The sequence below is a fragment of the Spermophilus citellus genome, assembly GCF_964194105.1.
Source record: "Spermophilus citellus genome assembly, chromosome: 3".
NCBI classification, from domain to species: Eukaryota; Metazoa; Chordata; class Mammalia; order Rodentia; family Sciuridae; genus Spermophilus; species Spermophilus citellus.
In genome coordinates, this window is record NC_138184.1 from 106,519,425 (window position 1) to 106,526,199 (window position 6,775).

Genomic DNA, 6,775 nt, shown 5'->3' on the forward strand with positions numbered 1-6,775 from the left:
TCAAAATTCTAAATAATGTCACCAGATTCAATCCTCAAATGAGGTCTCCAGACAAAAGTCCCTACTATAGGAAATCCTGTTTTAAAAGAACCTTTTACTTACTCTCTCTCTCTCTCTCTCTCTCTCCTCTCTCACTCTCTCTTAAAAAAAAAATTTAAAGAATCTTTTAAGGGGCTGGGGATGAGGCTCAAGCGGTAGCGCGCTCGCCTGGCATGCGTGCGGCCCGGGTTCAATCCTCAGCACCACATACAAACAAAGATATTGTGTCCGCCGAGAACTAAGAAAAAATAAATAAATATTAAAATTCTCTCTCTCTCTCTCTCTCTCTCTCTCTCTCTCTCTCTCTCTCTCCCCTTCTCTCTCACTCTCTCTCTCTAAAAAAAAAAAAAAAAGAACCTTTTAACACCATTTAACACCATCGCATTGGGTATGGATAGCAATGTATCAATTTTGAAAGAACACATATATTCAAATCATAGCACTGCATCTTCTTTTTTATTTATTTTTTAGAAGTAGTTGGACACAATATCTTTATTTTGTTTACTTATTTTTATGTGATGCTGAGGATCGAACCCAGGGCCTCGTACATGCTAGACAATTGCTCTACCACTGAGCCACAATCCCAGCCCCAGCACTGCATCTTCTTTTTTCCTTTAGATCTCCTCAAAATAACTTGACCATTTATATATTAAACAGTGCTTCATAGCTGGATTACATTCAGGAAAAAGAGGAAAAGTTTACCTTATATTTAGATAAGTAAAATTTAATGTAAGAGTCAGAACCTTAGCAGGTCAGAGAAAAAGTGATTGCTCACAGAACTTTTGTTGGAAATTTTCTTCAGTGAATTTCTCCTAATCCCAAGAAATTTGAAACTGAAACCTGGTTCCTTGAAAGTGTATTAAAGGAAAATCAAGACTCTGGGAATATTGTATATTATGGTTTGGATATGAGGTGTTCCCCAAAAGCTCACGTGTCAGACAAAGCAAGAAGGTTCAGAGGAGAAATGATTGTGTTGCGAGAGTCTTAACTTTCTCAGTGGATTGATCCCTGATGGGATTAACTGAGTGGTAACTGGAGACAGTGGGGTATGGCTGGAGGAAGTGGCTAATTGGGGATGTAGCTATGTGGTATATATTTTGTATCTCGAGAAAGGAGTCACCCTCTCTCTCTGCTTTCAGATCATCATGTGGGCTGTTTCCCTCTGCCACACCCTTTCATCCTAATGCCCTGCCTCACCTGGAGCCCTGAGGAATGGAGCCAGCCTTCTGTGGACTAAGACCTCTGAAACCATGAGTCTTCAAATAAACTGTCCTTCCTCTACAATTGTGCCAGTCAGGTCTTTCAATCGCAGCACCAAAAAAGCTGACTAAAACACTGTGCAAGAGCTGGTGTATTAGTCCATTTTCTGTTGCTAATAAATACTCCAGACTGGTACTCCAGAAAAAAGGTTTCTTTATTTGCCTTACTGTTCTGGCCCAAGGTTGAGAAGCCACATCTGGTGATGGCCTTCTTGGTAACAGATTCCCAAGGAAGCACAGGGCATCACATGGGAAGAGACAGGAAACATGCATGTGTACACTCTGGTCTCTCTGCCTCTCCTTATAAAGTCACCAGTATTAAATCATGAGGGCTCCACCTGTTGAATTTATATAATTCTAATCACCTGCCCCCAAATCCACCTCTAAATACCATAATCAGATTAAGTTTCTACCCTCTTAATACATCACAATGAGGATTAAAACACTTCAGTTAGAGAGGGAACACAACAAATTCAGACCATAGCAGCCAGGTTTCACGTGAGATATGCAAGGGAATCCTTGTCTATCTGTCATACATCTGCATTTGCCTTCTTCTCAAGGCCCTTACAACTTTGTAGCTTTATTGTATCCCAAAGATATTCAGTCTTATACCTTCTCTTGAAGAGATGGGCCTAATACTTTTATCCCTTTATTCCTGGGTAAAAATTCATAAGCTATACTTGCTTCTTTCTTACTCCTAGGTCAACTCTGTTAACTTTAACTGAGGGATAGAGAAGTATTCCCACATAGTGTTTAAAGGAGCCAAAACAGATTACGACAAAAATGAATTCTGATTTTCATATCTTTGCTATTACCTGTCAAATATGCTCACTGTATAAGGAGCTTATGCTTTGTAGCTGGTTTTCTATATAGTTGGTAATAACCCAAAGGAAGTAGAAATATAAATCAGGATGGGAAAGTATCCCAATACAATAGATAAACAAAGACTTGTTGACCATTTTATATGCGCTAGATCCTGTGGCAGATGCTGGGGGTACCTAGAATGTAAGGTAACATGAATGCCTCCTTCCTAGTACTTACAAAGATACAAGAAACTCAGGAATGGATCATATTACACCATGGAGTGTAATTGTGATTCTTCTTAGACTGCCCTCCATGCATACACATGAGGTTACCTCACACATATTTTCATTTCCTGGGACCTTCCTATGTCAACTTTTTGAAATGCAATTCATGCAGCAAGTTCTAAGGAATTAGAAGAGAACCTGAAATTATAGCTCACTCTTAGTCCATTTTTGTTGCTATAACAAAATACCTAAGACTGGGTAATTTACAAAGAACAGAAATTTCTTTGTCATGATTCTGGTGGCTAAGAAGTCTAAAATTGTGACAGTAACAGATCTGGTGTCCGGTAAAGGCTTATCTCTGCTTCCAAGATAATGCCTTGTTACTATGTTCTCACATACCAAAAATAAATGGAAAAAAGGGCTAAAACTTTGGGCAAAGAGCATTGTTCTATCCTTGAGAACAGAGCCTTCATGGCCTAATAATGTCTAAAATGCCCAACCTCTTAATACTATCACATTGGGTTTTAAGTTCCAACATAAATTTTGGAGAGACACATTCAAGATTAACTCATTTAATTCCAAGAGTTCACCTGCTTCACTGATGCAGAACAAGACTTAAGAGAAAAAGTGTATAGAAGTTTTTTCAAGTAATCTTGGCTGTTCAGATCCTATATGCCATCTGTTATGGTTTGGATATGAGGTATTCACCAAAAGCTCATGGTTGTATTATGAAAACTGTAAACTAATCAAAGGATTCATCCTTTTGATAATTTGTCAGAACTATGGTACTGGGTGTTAACTCTAAGTAGATAGGGTGTGGATAGAGGAAGTAGATCACTGGAGGAATGCCTTTGGGTTTTATATTTTGTCCCTGGAGCCCCTGCTTTTTCTCTTTGTTTCCTGGCTATCATGAGCTGAGTAGCTTTCCTCCACCACCCCCTTCTGCCATGGTGTTCTGCCTCAACCTGGGCCCAGAGCAATGAAGTCTGCCAACCAGGGACTGAACCTCTGAAATTGTAGACCCAAAAATAAACTTTTCCTCCTCTAAATTCTTCTTTTCAGGTATTTTGGTTACAGTGATGAAAGCTGATGAACACACCTTTTTGAATGATCATCATATTAAGTACTCTCTCAGATACCAAGGTACCATGTGTGATAGCACTGCTCAGTATTTTGAATGTTGAGTGTCTCACTTAGATGATGGTGATCCTGACTAGACAGAAATGATTTACAGTTTGCTGTTTAGCAACATTCAACACTAGAAAGTACTTTTGCTCATTCATTGCAACATGATCCAGTTTGATTCAGTAGGATATTGTAGTTATCTATTATTACTTTTAAAAAATATTCTAAAACATAGTGACTTAAAACAACAATAAGTCATTATTTCATAGTTTTAGATTTAACCAGGTGGTTCTAACTCAAGGGTCTCCATGAGGTTATTCTCAAATGTACTCATTCATCTTTGCTTTTATTCTCTGAAAATGAATAAAATTAAGCATTGGAAGCAGCCAGACTCCTATTGATCAAGCTAGATGTATAAGAATTCATTCTTCTTTTTTTTTTTTTTAAGAGAGAGAGAGAGAGAGAGAGAGAGAGAGAGAGAGAGTTTTTTAATATTTATTTTTCAGTTTTCAGCAGACACAACTTGTTTGTATGTGGTGCTGAGGATCGAACCTGGGCCGCACGCAAGCCAGGCCAGCGCGCTACCGCTTGAGCCACATCCCCAACCCCAAGAATTCACTCTTCTTAAGTAAATGTGATTTATTATGGTAAAAGAAATGCTTAAATCTTAAAGTAAATAATTAGGCCAGTCACACATAGCTTATATTATTGAATTTTTTCCAGCTAAATACTCTACATTCAATGCTGGTAAAGATGTGTGAAAGGCTAAACAATGCCTACCCAACATGTTCAGATGTTAAGCTGTAACCCCACAGTAGTCTCAAAATGTGATTTTATTTACAGATAGGACCTTTAAAAAGGTGATTAATGTAAAATGAGGTCCTATAGGTGAGCCCTAATCCAATATGACTGTTATCCTTTGTAAGAAGAGGAAATTAGGACACAAGAAGAAAGATCATGTAAGAACACAGCAAGGAGATGCCCATACACAAGACAAGGCCTCAGAAGAAGCCATTGCAATACCTTGACCTTAAATTCTAACCTCCAGAATTATGATAAAATCACTTTTTGTTGTTTAAGATACCCAGTCTATGGTATTATATAACAGTAGCCCTTGAAAATTAATGCATGATATTTACTGGTATCATTCATTTTGTCCCTGGAGTCCCTGCTTTTTCTCTTTGTTTCCTGGCTGTCATGAGCTGAGTAGCTTTCCTCCACCCTTCTTCTGCCGGCCTCAACCTGGGCCCAGAGCAGTGAAGTCTGCCAACCTGAGACTGAATCTCTGAAACTGTAGACCCTGCTGGGCACATTTACCCTTGAAAGCTATCTTAATTCAATAGGAAAATGTAGTTATCTATAATTACATTTAAAAAAATTATTCCAAAACATAGTGGCTTAAAACAACAATAAGTCATTATTTCATAGTTTTAGATTTAACCAGGTGGGTCTAACTCAAGGGTCTCCATGAGGTTACTCTCAAAATATTGGCTTACTCATCTGAAGAATTTTAAAAGGCTAGAAGATTCTGTCAGATCAGGCGGGGGAGGCTTTATTGAGATATCACTCCTGGGCGGACCTCGATCAGACCCACAGAGGGGACAGGGGAAGGGTCTGAGGAGAAACCTCATGGAAGCTCAACCGGACTGGACTTTTATGGGGCTTACAGCAGGAAGGGAAGGGCTTGGGACAGGAAAAGGTGTTTCTAGGGTCCCTTGCCCCCTTGAAGTTGGTCAGGGGAGTTGGCTGAACTCCAGGATTGGCCAGGGGGGTCCTGCTGATTGACAGGCGTTAGTCAGGAGATCTGGCTGATTGACAGGCGTTTCCACCCGCAACTGATTGATGTTCTTTTCCTGTGCGGGCTGCTTTGTTCTAAGTTGCCACTAAGTCGCAGCCACCGACCTAACAGATTCTTTTGCAATTTGGCTGTTGGCAAGAGGCTTCAGTTCCATATTGCTTCTGACACAAGACCTCAAGCCTCAATACATGGACCTTTTCCTAGGGCTATTCGAGTGTTCTTATGACATGGCAGTAGCTGGCAGAGCAAGCAACTCAAGAGAGCAAGACAGAATATCATGTATAACCTACTCTTGGAAATCACACACCATCATTCCACAATATCATACTAGTACCCCTGGCTCACTGTTGGAGGGCACTTTGCAAAAGTGTGAATACCAGGAGACAGGAATCATTACAGACACAAAAACTTTTGCATACATTACTTAATTTACTAGTCATAACAATTCAAGGATGTAGTTACTATTTACCTCTGTGTTCCAGAACTTGGCATGCCTAATGGATAATAGGCACTTGAGATTTTCTGAAAGAGAGATGCACTTGAGGTATTAAGAATTCAAGGTCATGAGCTGAGTAGCTTTCCTCCACCCTTCTTCTGCCTGCCTCAACCTGGGCCCAGAGCAGTGAAGTCTGCCATGATCTTTCTTCTTGTGTCCTAATTTCCTCTTCTTACAAAGGATAACAGTCATATTGGATTAGGGCTCACCTATAGGACCTCATTTTACATTAATCACCTTTTTAAAGGTCCTATCTATAAATAAAATCACATTTTGAGACTACTGTGGGGTTACAGCTTAACATCTGAACATGTTGGGTAGGCATTGTTTAGCCTTTCACACATCTTTACCAGCATTGAATGTAGAGTATTTAGCTGGCTCATGACAGCCAGGAAACAAAGAGAAAAAGCAGGGACTCCAGGGACAAAATGAATGATACCAGTAAATATCATGCATTAATTTTCAAGGGCTACTGTTATATAATACCATAGACTGGGTATCTTAAACAACAAAAAGTGATTTTATCATAATTCTGGAGGTTAGAATTTAAGGTCAAGGTATTGCAATGGCTTCTTCTGAGGCCTTGGCTTGTGTATGGACATCTCCTTGCTTTTAATAAATGAGCTCAAAGCAGTAAACTTTCCTCTTAGTACTGCCTTCATAGTATCCCAGAGATTTTGATATGTTGTATGGGTATTCTTATTACCTCTAAGAATTTTTTTTATTTCATCCTTGATTTCTTCTACTATCCATTCATCATTTAATCGTATATTATTTAGTCTCCATTTGTTAGATTAGTTTCTAGTTTTTATTTTATCACTGATTTCTAATTTTATTCCATTTTGATCTGATAGAATGCAGGGTATTATCTCTGTTTTTTTGTATTTACTAAGAGTTGCTTTGTGGCATAAGATAAGGTCTATATTAGAGAAGGAGTCATGTGCTGCCAAGAAGAAAGTATATTTGCTCATTTATGGGTGAAAAATTTTATATATACCTGTTAAGACTCAATTATTGATTGTAAATGATG